We start from the raw sequence: 15025 nt of genomic DNA, 5'->3' as shown, positions 1-15025 counted from the left end.
AGCAAATAAGGACAAAATTTGAAGTTTTTGACTTATAAGTTAGCGGATCTCAGAAGTTAGGAGAGTTCTGAAGCAGGATAAAGCACGATGAGGCTTGTTCCAAAGGGAGAGCATTGAGAATCGAAGAAGGAATCGAAGAAGCAAGCAGAGTGGCAGTTCTGTAAATTCAGAACTTTTCAAGTAGCTTCGCCCTGGCGAAGATTTGTCCTTCGCCGCGGCGAAGTACGCCAGACACGCTCCAGATCTGTTTCTTTCTTCGCCGCGGCGAAGAACTCTTCTTCGCTGCGGCGATGGTCATTATTTGCAGTTTTGTTAAACGCACAGTTTTACTTTGTGCGTGTTTTTGGCTGGGTAATTTGGGTAAGGTATAAAAGAAAAACTGAGCCTTTTGTCTAGGAGTCTTCGTTTTTAGGCTAAAAACAGCTTTTACATATTCTTTGGAGCAGTTTTTGAGCGATTTTTTATTGTAACAAGGGTGAAGATTCGATTCTAACTAAGGGATTCATCTTTTGGGGAGATTTCTTATCTTTTATCTCAGTTTCATTATGTTGAACTTGATTATTTTTTTTTTTCGTTTTTGTTTTTTTAATTTAGCTATGAACTAACCATTTTTGGGTTAGGGTTTTGATTGTAGTTTGGATTTTTAATGGGTTAAGTGTTTGATTGTTTTAGAAACAGAGAAAGAAAGAAGAACAGAATTAAGTAAGGGAAGAATCAAAGAAGAAGAAAAGTTAAGGGATTTACTTACTGAGCATTTTTATGCTCACCCCGTTGGTTTTCCATGTTTTTGCAGGAAATAGGTGAGCAACGGTCGGAAGGACGTCAACAAGCGGAGAGAATTGGTATTACTATCCACCGTTACTAAGTTTTTGTACTTGTTATTTTGATATATGTAAAGAATTATATTTTGTATGTAAAGAAAAATTTGGGCCCAACTATTTTCATATGCTAATTATGTATGTTTTCATAGTATATGTTATAAAATATACTATTAGAAAGAAGTCATTACAACCATCCTCAAACAAATGGCCAAACAGAGAGAACGAATCATATACTTGAGGATATGTTGAGGGTTTGTTGCATGGATTACAGAATATCCTAGCATGAGATGTTATCCTTGGTGGAGTTTGCTTATAATAATAGCTATCAGTCTACAATTAAGATGACTCCTTACGAGGCCTTGTAAGATAAACGTTGTAGATCTCCACTACATTGGGATGAGATAAGCGAGAAAGATGAGTTGAATACAACTTCTGGGCTAGAACTAACTCAGAAAATGATAGAAGATGTCAAGTTAATCAGAAGTAGAATGAAACAAGCCAAGACAGGCAGAAAAGCTATGCAGACTTGAAGAGGAAAGATGTTGAATTCGAAGTGGGTGATAAAGTGTTTCTAAGAGTTGCCCCCTACAAACGGGTGATGCATTTCGATAGAGAGGGAAAGTTAGCACCAAGATACATTGGGCCATTTGAAGTATTACAGCAAGTGGGAAAGGTTGCCTATAGGTTGGCTTTACCACCCAACATGGACAGAGTACACAATGTATTTCATGCCTAGATGCTGCGGAAATATGTAAGTGATCCATTCCATATGTTAAGTGTAGAAGATGTGGACTTAGAAGAAAATCTTGTGTATGAGGAGCGTCTAGTTCAGATATTGGACAGAAAGATTAAACAGCTCTAAAACAATAGTATCCCTTTAGTGAAAGTCCTCTGGAGAAATCATAAGGTAGAAGAAGCAACATGGGAGGTAGAACAAGACATGCAAAACCGCTATCCCGAGTTGTTTATTTGAATTTCGGGGACGAAATTCTTATAAGAGAGGAAGAATTGTAACGCCCACATGGAGGTACATAATTTAATTTATGCTCTTATACCTTTAGTTGATTTTTGCTAAAGTTATTTTTAAGGAAAATGTGAAGAAAATGGCTTAAACTTGCATTAAGGGTAAAATGGTCTTTTCACTCAAAATTAGTTGAAATTTTGGTGAGTGAAAAGAGGTAGAATTTCATGGAGAATGTAATAAAATGAGGGCATTATAGTAATTGATTAAGGGACATAGATGGAATTTTAAAGAAAGTACAAGGGCAAAATGGGAAACTAATATGAAATTTTATGTTATATCAAGGATTGAAGAGTGAAACCGTAGCCACTCTTCAACCCATTTTCACGCCACTTCTCCTCCAAATCCTCCCAATTTCTTCACTTCTTTTTCAAAGGAAATTCATAGATCTTGAGTATTTTTGAGTGGATTTTCAATCTCAAGCATCTATAGGTAAGATCCTTGCACTAAGAAGTGATTTTTAATTTTTGAAGTGTTGATTTTGATGGTTTATGTTTATAGGATTTAAGAGGAAGAGAGTTTGATCAAAGAAAATTCTTAAAGGGTTGGATTGCTCATATCAAAGGTAAGTAAATCCTATCCTAAGTATGATTTAAGTTATGTTGTGTAGAGAATTTTCTTTATGCATATATATGTGTGTGTGTGTGTGTGTGTTATATGTAGAATTGTTGATGGATTTGGTGTTGAATAATGATTAGAACATATCTATGAGAAGTTGTGTTGGTGTATTTGATACTTGATGAATGTTTGGATGAGATTTGGAAGAATTGAAGTGAAAATTTTGAAGTGTGTATTTTGGATAGATTTGGCATTAATTATGGAGGAGTTTATTCCAAATTCTTGGTGGCCTAAAATAGAGATAGAAGTGTAGCTAAATTAGTATTGATTTGTGCACATGAATTGTTTGATGAAATGCCAAAGAGAAGTGCATGTATGAGTATGATTATGTATTATTTTGGGATGAGTTTGTAGATGGTAGAGAATGACATGTTTGCATTCCATAATGCATAATTTGATTTTAAACATGTGAATTTAGAAAGAATTATAAGCATGAAACCATCTACATGCATGCATATTCATAAGAGCATGAAAAAGCCCTAAAATATGTTAAAGAGAAAATAGAAAGAAATGAGAATAGTAAAGGAATTCAAATCTGAATTTTTTAATTAAAGAATTGTAAAAATATAAAAAGAAGAGAAGGTTGTTACAATGGGGAGCCCGTGAGTGACATAGTCCCACATGCATGCCACCTTTAGTGAGCGGCCTCAAACATGGGCACCCTTGTGGATTGTGTCATGGCGAGGGACTGGGATGAAAGCAAGCAACTTAGCAAAGCTGACTTGTTGAAGAAGGTGGCTAGCGATCAAACTCAGCTGTGATGTGTAGTAGCGAGATTCCTTTGTTTGTGGGCTTGGTCCGTTGCTTATTCGCTTACTGCGAATTTGTGCAACTATTTTCATGGTCCACTCTTCTTTTCCAAAAGACCTATGGTGATCCCCTAATGCTGAAAGAGAATGCCAAGAGACATCAATAAGTTGAGGTAGAATTGGTCGAGCTAGAGATGATCTTGAAGATCAATTAGATTACACTTGAGGGGGAGTTGGCAGCGCAACACAACACGATTGAAAAAACAGGGAGCGGCAAATCACCAAGCTTTGATTGGAAATGTCCACTCTCCAAGAGCAGATGCGTAGAGATTGGCAAACCATTATGACCCTTTAGCAACAGTAGGACAAGCTATGGCACTAGGTTGTGGCTAACTAGAGTCTTATGTGATGACTCTTTGGCTTTGTAATTGAGCTATAAATTTTTATCATAGTGGATTTTCTTTGTCTGGACTTGGTCCCATGGATGTAGGCAGTTTGTCAAACCATGTAAAAATGATTTGTGTGTTTTACATTATGCCATGGGTGTTTAGTTTATGTTGATAATGAGCAAGCAAACCCATAAGCACAAAATGAACAAGTTTTACATATTTTGCATAAGTTTTATAACTTGGTAATTGTATAAAACTTTCAAACCTGAGTGAGGATTAGTGTTGGCATTAGTGTTGGCATATAGTTGCTCGTTGTAGATCTTTTTTCTCTTTCTCTCTCTTTCTTTCTCTCTCTCTCTCTCTCTCTCTCTCTCTCTCTCTCTCTCTCTCTCTCTCTTTTTAAGGCAACATTTGAACTTGTGGTATGTGACAAGGGCGTAGGTTGCCGCGTTTTGTAGGGGCGGAATGGTATCTCTAACTTTTGGGATTTAAGATGCATTTAATGCAGGTGCTAGGGAATGGCCACACTGATTGATTTGACAGTCTGTGATGCCTCGCTTTTTCGAGGTGACGATTATGCTATCCCAGCCAATGAAGTGCACATGGCACTAGAGCAATGGTTTAGATTACTTCCCGCTTAAGTTGCATTGCTTATAAAAGTGAATTACTTCCCAAGCAAGTTACATTGCTTATGAAGTGTACATGGCATTAGAGCAACGGTTTAGATTACTTCCCGCTCAAGTTGCATTTGAATAAGATGCCATGTGGATTATTACCTTGTTTGGTAATAAGGATTTACTATTCTAGTCATGGAATAAACTTATTCCTAACTAGATTATGGTTTTAATTTTTGTTGCATATAAAAGGCAACTTAAAATTAAAATAAAATGAGAGAACACATTAATTAAATCAAAGCCACTCACCTCACTCTCTCTCACGTTTTTCACTTGATGGTAAAGAGAATTTTTCTTGAAGAAAAATTATGCATCTTTTTTGCTTGTGTGTCTTGCTAGCACTTAAGACCGTAAGTCGATCGCCATCCTGTCTTCGTGTGGATACCAAGAGTTCACTCTTATCTTAGAGTGGGAGTGATTCATATCGATTAAAGGAGCCTCTAAACGCTAGTATGAAATATGGAAATTTTATATTCAATATTATTTCATATGTAAATAACGTAAATCAGGTATAAGGTTCTTGGGTTCAATAGTGTTGTTGGGGATTTTATTTTGTTTTCTGTTGCATAAACCCCATCAGCAACTACCACTAACTTCATCCTCCTCTTTCGAAGGACGAGAAGGCTCGACTCCAAGTGAAAGGTCTATTGGAACGCATGTAAATGGTCCGACCAGGTCATCTCACCGCTATGACCACCATCGCCAAGAAACTCCTATCTGCCAGAATACTTCTACACAACGACTTAAAACAATCACTCACGACAACCAGCAAAGGTGGCACAAATAACGGAAACAAAAGAAAAGCACTAACCTTGCAAAACCTGAAGACACGACCAAAAAAAAAAAAAAAGAAATTCGCAAAGATAATGCTCAAAATCTGGCTAGATATGCAAGAAGCCAAGAAGCAGAAGAAGCACACGAGTAACCCTTCATAGAGGAACCAGTCATATTTATAGGCATTAAAGGATACCAACCGACTTACAATGATGGTTAGTCACCATTCCAAATGCTTCATTATGACTAGGAAAGAAATAGACGCACCTTTGTCCAATGTGCTATAAAAACCCGAATTCAAAAAGGCACGCCCTAGAGTTGAAAAGATAAACAATCATGTTCATTAGAAATATCGTACGATTCACACCAAGCAAGTTTTTGAAGCCCGATCTCACCCTCCTAAAAATTGGGGGGGGGGGGGGGGGGGGGGGGGGAGGTTGGGTTAATGATTAATAGTGATTGATGATGTTATGCAGTACATACTGGTTAGAATTAACCTTTCGAAGCTTGCAAATTTTCAAATTTTAAAAACCGGGAGCAATCTATGGAAATCAAAGAGTCCTCACAAGTAAAAATGCATAGGAATGCAAAAACATATGCAAAGGACAAATTACGAATATGTGTGTATATATAAGAAGAGCCATCAAGCCAATTCATGCAAGCTAATTCAAACAGAAAAATCCAAAGTAGTAGAGGTGACGAAAGATAAAATACAACAAACTTCGGTTCCCTCTTATCCACTTAGGGCCTATTACAAATCCCTAGGCCTTCATACATCTAGAAACCCACCAAGGTGAATAATGAGGAAGAGACGCCTAACAAAAACCACCAAGGTGATGCATCGGAGACTTCACCAAAAATATCCTGAGGAGGAGATGCTGAACAGAACCCCTAAAAGCTCGAAAAAAATATAGGACCTGCCAAAAGGCCGATAAGAAATAGAGCAAAAGGGGTAGGCCAAAATAAGTAGGAAGAGAACATAGAAAAACAACTTTGCCATTACCCCCTCGCAAAAAGGACATCCCCGCATTGGTAGAACCGATGTCCCTACATGAAGAGGGCATCTCCACACAATCTGCAAGCACATTAGCTTTTTATCTGAGGCAAGTTTGCACATATGAAGACATTTCCCCTAATGCAAGGATAATGCTGCCACATCTAGGAGGACACTAATCCTTGCTAGGGGAGGGAAAGCAATTGAACTACACATCAGGGCGAAGAGTAATCCTCGTGGGGAGAGGTGGAGTCCTAGAACTCCACATCCTGATATGCCTTGACTAGCCAGGCAAGCCTTGTATCCTCCGCGTTCAGTCGATCGAGCTCTTCCCAAATGATGACAATGCGCCTACCCTTGTCGCAAAGGGTGTGGCACATTACGTCCAACTCCTTCTTGTGGTCAGTGCGAGTTGAAGCCACGACCTCTTTCAACTCGCTAACCCCTCTTCTGCTCTTTGGAATCGATCGAAAAGCGCAGCCTGGCCCTAAAAATTAGGATATGCCTCCTAGAATAGAAAGGTCATCAGGAAGAAAAGCTGCAAGAGGGAAACCACAAGTACCTGTTAGCAACGTAAACATCTGAGCCAATAAATGCAATAAGCCTAAGGAAAGGAACAAACCTTACTTTAATCCACAACCGCTTGGGTTAACAGAGTGACCCGACTTTGCTACTTATACTCTTTCTAGACGAACCTAAGAACATAGTCAAGAAGGGTGCCTAGCAAAGCCCGAAGGTGATCTAGGGGCTCCTTCATTGCTTATAGAGGGTCCATGCCACGCCTTTGGTAACTAAGGAAGGCGAGCCTTTTAAGAAACATTTGAGGGCTTCTTCTACTCCTCTTATCCCTTCTATCCTCAAAGAGGTCGACCATCAAGGCCTTTCCCCGATCAACGACACTACCTGGGGTGCCCACCTCTTGGAAATTGTGAAGCCACCCAATAACAAGAACCACATTTAAGGCTCAGCCTAGTCAGAATGGTTCAACCAAGATGTAGCCTCATCGCCATAGTCTGCAAGCCGCTAGGGAGGAATTATGCCGCCATCTCCTTATCCTCCATTATAGGCATGGAAGCTATTAGAAGATAACATTTGCATGAAAATGAAACTTTAGTCAGATAGCGAAGCGTAAAAGAATGATAACAATGATAAAACTAGGCAAAAAAGGTATACCAACCTTGCCTAATTGTGATATTCAGTCTAGCTAGTAGTTCATTGGAAAAATATAATTAAAACTCACTAACATGTAATGTAATAGCAGGCCCAAAATAAATTTAACTTTATATACAAATCTCTACGTCAAGTAATAAAGTCACAAAAAAAGTACAAAGTAATCTCGGACATTGGTACCATTCTCCTCCACTACTTGACGATCCTTCCAACCGTATCTCATCTATTGCCTGCAAAAACAGTGAAATCAATGGAGTGAGCACTAATTGCTCAGTAAGTAAACCTACAATACTTCTATTCTTTTTCCGTTACTCAGATCCTGGATTTTCTTTCCTTACACCGAACTCGGGGTAGTAGAAATGGCATGATGCATATGCACAAATGCATACACTTTTTTCTATGCAATACATTTTCTTTTCTTTTTTTCTGTTTCTGTTCTTTCTTTTCTGTTTCTCTTATTTTCTATTCTTTCTTTCTTTTCTATTCTTTCTTCGTTTTCTTTTCTATCCTTTCGTTCTTTTCTTTTCTATTCTTTCTTCGTTTTCTTTTCTATCCTTTTGTTCTTTTCTTTTCTTTTTTTTTTTCCTTTCTATTCTTTCTTTCTTTTTTTTAATTCTTTCTTTCTTTTCTTTTCTGTTCTTTCTTTGCTGATCGGACTCGGTTGAGGCATGGATTTGGAACCCTGGCCGTGTGAGAGTATTCTCAAATTCTTTCTTGCGTACAGTCCTCATCCACATGCACTTCTTACGGACTGTACAAAGTCTTCTTTCTTATTCTTAGGCCGCTCACTCAAGGCGGCATGCATGTGGCGATATTCTTCTTCTCCATCACTCATGGGTTCCTCATCGCAATAACCTTCTCTTCTCTTATCTTTTTATATTTCTTTAGGTAAAATTTCAGATTTGAGGTATTCTTTAATTATGTTCTTTAGATAATGATTCTACAATTAATTTCTTTTCTTTCGTTCTCTTTATTCTTTAATGTTCTCATACATGTATATGTGCATATAAATATACCCATTCTTTGCTATTCTTTCTAAATGCAAATGCTCAAATGTAAGAATGCATTAGGGCATATAAAGATATCATTATGGAACTAGTATTCTCTACCACCAACATTTTCATAACAAAGTAATAATCTAACATAATCATATATATGCACTTTCTTTGAAATTTCATCAAACACCTTACATGCACATACAAACCCTAAATTGGTTACACTTCCACATATTTCTCAAGCCACCAAAATTGGAGCAGAAACTTCCTAAGGCCAACAACCACCCTAGCCGAATTTCTCCTTCCACCCTTCCACATCCATTCTTTTATATTTCATCAACTTAAACGTACAAATAAATCACTTCTTATGGCCATAAGATTCACAAATCAAACAACCTCAATTTCAATCCATAATTCTCATCATCCAAACACACATACAACATATACGAAATTTCTCTACACAAGTATTTATTCAATCAAAGCTAAAGTTGGATTTACTTACCTTGAATTTGAGCAATTCCAACACTATAATCTATGTTTGGTAGAATTCCCCTTCCTCTTAACCCTAATAAGAATTCAAAACTTTAAAATTTAATCTCACATCTTGGTGCAAGAATCTTACCTTTGAATGCTTAGGATTGAAAATCTAGCCAAAATCTTATGAATTTCCTTGGAAATTTAGTGAAGAAATTTGAGAGAATTTGGGGTGAAGGTGGCGTGAACAATGGGTGGAGTGGCTAGGGTTTCAACTCTTGAACTTTATTACTACATAATAATATATATAGTTTCCCATTTTACCCTTGCACTTTCTAAAAATTCCATCTATGTCCCTTGGTTAATTACAATAAGGCCCTCATTTCTATTATCTTCTCCATGTTATTCTAATTTTTTTCATTCCCCACTCTTTCATCTAATTATGAGTGGAATGACCATTTTACCCCTAATAACATTTTAAAGAATTTCTTTAACACTTGTCCAAGCTAGCTCTAACTAGATTCAACTAAGGGTATTATGGCATAAATAAAGTTACGTACCTTGATATGGACGTTACACTAATAATCTCCGGTGTCTCGACAAAGGTTATGAAGCAGGAAGAGGCAAGTATCTTTCTAAAAATGAAGAAGCAAAAGCGACAAAGATAATAGCCCTAAATGAAACGAGAATATTTATAGATGGAGAGGAAGGCCTACCATTCGTCGTCATCATTATCATCGTTTTATTGTACCTATAGAAGAGGTATGGGCGTCTCCTCATTCCTTCCAACAGTTGTCATTTCCAATGCATCGTACGCATGGGGAAGGTAAATAGATGCGTAATCATTCATTGCGCTGCCAAAGAGTTAAGTGAAAAGGCATGTGATGTGACCAAACGGGGCAAGTGAAAAGGTGTCAAAGCTGACACATCACATAGACACAACGAATCCAATAAGATAGATGTAGCTTGCCAAAGCCATTAGACGTTGAAGCTCGCAACCCATTTGACGTGCAGGTCACTAGAAAAGAGTTTTTGAAGCCCAACACTGCCCTCCAAAAACTAAGGGTTTAATGTTGTGCCTAATTTCCTAGTGGTTAGATTTGTGCCACGCATCCTTAAGGTGTATCAAAGCCTGTCAACCAAGATCATCCCACGTGTCATCCCATATGTGTTTACCTTCTCTCACAAGGTAATTACTATCATAAGCATGGGTTAGGTTGTTATTAGCAGAGCCTGGTTTGTCACAAGCATGGAGATTACTAACTTAGATCCTAATTAAAAGGATTATGCATGCAAGCAATCTCGTAATACCTAGTCTCAACCATTGCCAGACGAACCAAGTATAAAAAGAGTCCATAGCCTCCATTTCAAGAGAGAATTCCAATCTAGTAAAGTTCAAGAGAAAAACACACTCGTCTGTGTAAGAAAGCGTTTTAAGAGAGAAGGTTGTGAGGGCTAAAGGTCTTCCATTTAGCTCATGCACATTTCCTTTGTAACTTCTCTCGGCCTTATAACATATCTAAGCAATAACATAACAATGGATGTAGGCTTGGTCTTCATGCCGCTAAACCACTATAAAAATCTCTTTTGTTCTTTACTTTTTTTATGTCATTTTTTTCGACCTTGTTGGTTATCAGTAACCACATGCACATCTTGCCTGGCCCCTTCTAAGGTCGACTGGGTATCTCTGGTTGGTACGAATTTGCGCATCAATCATTTGTTATGAAGATATATTGAGATATTGGAGGATATTAAAAATGAAAATCATAAAACTTAATAAATTTGATCTTCTATTTGAAAAATAATATTATCGGCTCTTCCATGACTGCAACGGAAATAATTTTGGCAAAAAGTTTAGGCCTTTAGAATTAACAATTACATTTGTGGCCAAGGTTTAAACTTTAATGCGAAAAAAAAAAAGATAACTGAGAATGCACAAAAACTTTTTCTATTAGGCTTATTTGAGACAAACCCGCCTTTGTTTATTTAATATCTATCATTGTAATTCAATAAGCTATCCATGCCTCATGCCAAATCTTGGTACCACACCAACACAGCGTAAAATCTCTATACATGGAAAGGCTAGAGGAGCCATAGAGATTTTTCAATTGATGCAAAGGATTGGACAAAAGCCTTGTTCTATTAGCTTTATTTGTGTATTATCTGCCTGCAGCCAGCTGGCCTAGCTGATGAAGGCTACAAATTTTTTGATAGCATGTGTAAAGAGCATGGTATTGAAGCAAGGATGGAGCATTATGCCTACATGGTGACCCTTCTAGGTCATGTTGGAATGCTAGAAGAGGCATATAATATGATTGAGCGAATGCCTTTCGAGCTAGACGCTTGTTTTTGGGGAGCTTTGCTTAGTTCTTGTAGAGTTCACGGTAATGAGAGGTGAGGCTGATGCTAAACATCTCTTTGAACTATAACCTACAAAGTGTGGGAACTACATCCTTCTGTCCAATATTTATGCTGCCAAAAGCATGTGGACTGAGGTTGATGCAGTCAGAGATATGATGAAAGCTATGGGTTGTTGGATTGAGGTCAAAAACAAAGTGCACATGCTTCTTGCTGGAGATGAATCACATCCTCAAATGGCCTAAATCATGAAGAAGTTAAATAAATTAAACATAAGAAATTGAAAGATTTTACAAAAAAGAAAAAAATAAGAAATAAGAAAAGAAATACTAAGAACAAAGGCAAGAGATGAACGGCGAGGGAAATGCGCGGACTGTAGCATTCAAGGGCTTGTTTGAGCGATGGTCACGCATTTTTGTTATCGCGACAGATCGGGTCGAAGAATGCTATGACCATGGTGGTGTTCGATCCAATTGGCTAACTCTTGTACACAAAACCATCGTACTTTGCCAACGGTGATTATAATATTAGAGTTGCGCGATTTACTTTGCACATATTTTTCACAGTGTATTCCTCGACTTTATTTATCTATTTATAGTTAAAAATAAATAAATCACATCCTCGGTATTTTTAGCTTTTATTTATTTAACTTAATTGTACGGTGCCCTTTTTTTCGTATTCTCTTGCCTTTTGAGGAAAACTTAACTTACTATTGCGTGAACAAATCAGAGACACGTTTGAAAAATAGGGCTGTAACGAATGATGAACTTACTAAACAAGCTCTTCCTCTTCTCGAAAACATTCAACGTTCAATCTTCCATACCCTCAACTCACTCAAATCATCTCTATCACAGACACAGCAAACGCATGCTCAAATTCTCAAAACTGGAGTCTCTAATGACACGGGTCTCACAACAAAGCTTCCGTCTCAATATGAAAATCACCAAGACTTTGATGGCGCAAACCAAATCCTTTCTTCTTCTCTTGAGCCGACAACCTTTTCTTACTCTACTCTTCTCTACGCCTACTCAAAACAAAATCTTTTTACTCAATCACTCCGTGTATTCGCTCAAATGCTCTCTCACGGTCTGGCACCTAATACTTACTTGTTGCCTAATATCCTTAGGGCTTGCACTGGTTTGTTGTCATTGGAAACTGGAAAACAAGTTCATGCAGTGGTGTCTATATACGGGTTTAATTAAGATTAGTTTGTTCAGACTTCTTTGGTTCATATATACGTTAAATGTCAGAGGATTTGGGACGCTCACAAAGTGCTTAATAGATTAGCCCAACCGGATGTGAAAAATTTTAGTGCTCTACTTGCGGGTTACGCGCGACAAGGGTGCGTGGATGCAGCGAAAAAACTCTTTAACGAGATGGGTCATTGAAGAGTAGAGCCCGATGTGTTTACTTTGAATGGTATGATTGCAGGGTTTAATGACAGTGGACATCATGAAGAGGCAGTTCTTTTGTTTCAAAGGATGCATTTTGAAGGATTTACGCCGGAGGAGCATAGTGTTTCTAGTGTTCTTTCCGCTGTGGACGACTTGGAGAATCCCAAGCATAGGATTCAGATTCATGGTTTTGTGATTAAGGACGGGTTATCGGAGGACAAGTGGGTCAGTACTTCACTTATTGATAGGTACGGAAAGTGGCGTGTACATGGAATATGTCCAAAGAGTTTCATGAGATGGAATATTTGGATGTAGATGTTTGCAACGCTTTTCTTACGGGTCTCTATAGGAATGGTCTTGTTGACAATGCATTGGAGGTCCTTAGGCAATTCTAGAGCCAAGGAGTGGAATTAGATGTTGTGTCTTGGACGTCAATGATTGTTGGTTTCTTACAAAAATGGGAAAGGTATTGAGGCATTGGAACTTTTTAGAGAGATGCAGACAGCGGGGATGCAGCCAAACAATGTTACAATACCTTGCTTGCTATCATCCTGTGGAAGTATTGCAGCATTGATGCTCGGGAAGGAGGCTCATTGTTTTTCTATCAGAAAAGGAATATCTAATGCTATTTCTATGTCTACGACACTAATTGATATGTAGGCAAATTGTGGAAGGATTCAAATGTCTCAACTTTGTTTTGATATGATGTCATCCAAAAACTTGGTTTGTTGGAACGCTATAATGGGCGGATATGCTATGCCTGGAGAGGCTAAAGAAGCTATAGAGATTTTTCATTTGATGCAAAGAAGTGGACAAAAGCCTTCTTCTATTAGCTTCACTTGTGTATTATCTGCCTGCGGCCAGCTGGGCTAGCTGATGAAGGCTGCAAATTTTTTGATAGCATGTGTAAAGAGCATGGTATTGAAGCAAGGATGGAGCATTATGGTTGCATGGCAACCCTTCTAGGTCGTGTTGGAAGGCTAGAAGAGGCCTATGATATGATTGAACGAATGCCTTTCGAGCCAAACACTTGTGTTTGGGGAGCTTTGCTTAGTTCTTGCAGTGTTCACGGTAATGTGAGTATAGGTGAGGCTGCTGCTAAACATCTCTTTGAACTGGAACCTACAAATTCTGGGAACTACATCCTTCTATCCTATATATATGCTTCCAAATGCATGTGTACTGAGGTTGATGCGGTGAGAGATATGATGAAAGCTTTGGGTTTGAGGAAGAGCCCTTGCTGTAGTTGGATTGAGGTAAAAAAATAGAGTGCACATGCTTCTTGCCGGAGATGAATCACATCCTTAGATGGCCCAAATCATGGAGAAGTTGAATAAATTAAACACGGAGATGAAGAAGTCAAGTTACTTTCCACATGCTGACTTTGTGTTGCAAGACGTGGAGGAGCAGGACAAGGAGCTGATGTTGTGTGGGCACAGTGAGAAATTGGCTGTAGTGCTTGGACTTCTTAATACTCCACCAGGAGCTCCACTTCATGTGATTAAGAACCCAAGAATCTGCTTTGATTGCCATGTTGTTATAAAATTTATATCCAGTTTTGAGAGGAGAGACATATTTGTTAGAGACACTAAGAGGTTCCATCATTTTAAAGATGGAGTTTGTTCTTGTGGGGATTATTGTTGGAAAAATGTTATAGCTGACTCACAAATTTAGCATCACTCATTCACTCTTGAAAAGGAGGAAGTGAATTTGTGCAATTGAGTCCTTTGGTGATGTAGGAAAATTATGGTTANAGTATTCTTTGTAGTCTATTGAGAAATTCTTTTGTGCAGTTCGGGCTGAGTTGAACTTGATAGACAAATGGTGCCATGAACTTGGTTCGCTCTGTTATAATTGTTACTGTCTTTTAAATCATACTGCTGTTATTCCATTATAAAAGTTTTGACTCTTGTATTGTTTGTACTTTCAGTATCCTGTTTGCAATTTCGGTCATAGATCCATGCACATGCACGTATGGGGGGATGAAGAACGCAGACATGTCTCTGCTTCGGGCCATGTCATGGAAAAATCTTGAAGCTGGTCTCTGATATAGAGAGGCTTTGCCTCCATGCTTTGGTCTTGGGTAGATGATTAGGCTAAATTTCTTGCACTAACTTCTTATTTCAGTATGCGGTATGTTTTAGGATTATCATTTTATATTAGTAAGTTCATTCATCCCCACACAGGAGACACAATACATTTTTCCCGTGCCTAAACCCTCCAGATTTTGCATAGATTTTGAGCTGATTTGGGGAACTGGCACCTATAATGTATTCACTGTCAATCTAACTAACTAGTTACGTTTAGAGATTGGTCACATCATTTGTTAATTGCTAGACTTTGCAGGCTGATTATATTTTGTAAGAGTTACAACACTTCTGGGTTATGGTTATTCATTGGCCTTGGCTGACTATGTTGATTTAATTGCTTATTTGAAATGTGTTGGAGAAACCTCATCACTCAAATGTCAGATATATTCTTCTTGGTAACTAGAGATCAACAAAACTAAAGCTTATTTAGTGTGAGGTACCTAGTTTTTGCTAGACTATTCTCATAGTTGCTTGTTAGAATTGTAGCCCTTTATCAAACACAAG

General features: G+C 38.1%; 1 pseudogene; it reads left to right on the top strand.

Moving 5' to 3' along the window:
• The first annotated feature begins 3113 nt into the window (after positions 1-3113).
• On the top strand, positions 3114-14168 carry LOC116119823 (annotated as a pseudogene).
• Positions 14169-15025: the final 857 nt, after the last annotated feature.

Source organism: Pistacia vera, unplaced genomic scaffold (genome assembly GCF_008641045.1).
Source record: "Pistacia vera cultivar Batoury unplaced genomic scaffold, PisVer_v2 Contig907, whole genome shotgun sequence".
Classification (NCBI taxonomy): domain Eukaryota; kingdom Viridiplantae; phylum Streptophyta; class Magnoliopsida; order Sapindales; family Anacardiaceae; genus Pistacia; species Pistacia vera.
The sequence above is the reverse complement of the archived record's forward strand: the minus strand, read 5'-3'. Positions and strand labels throughout refer to the sequence as shown.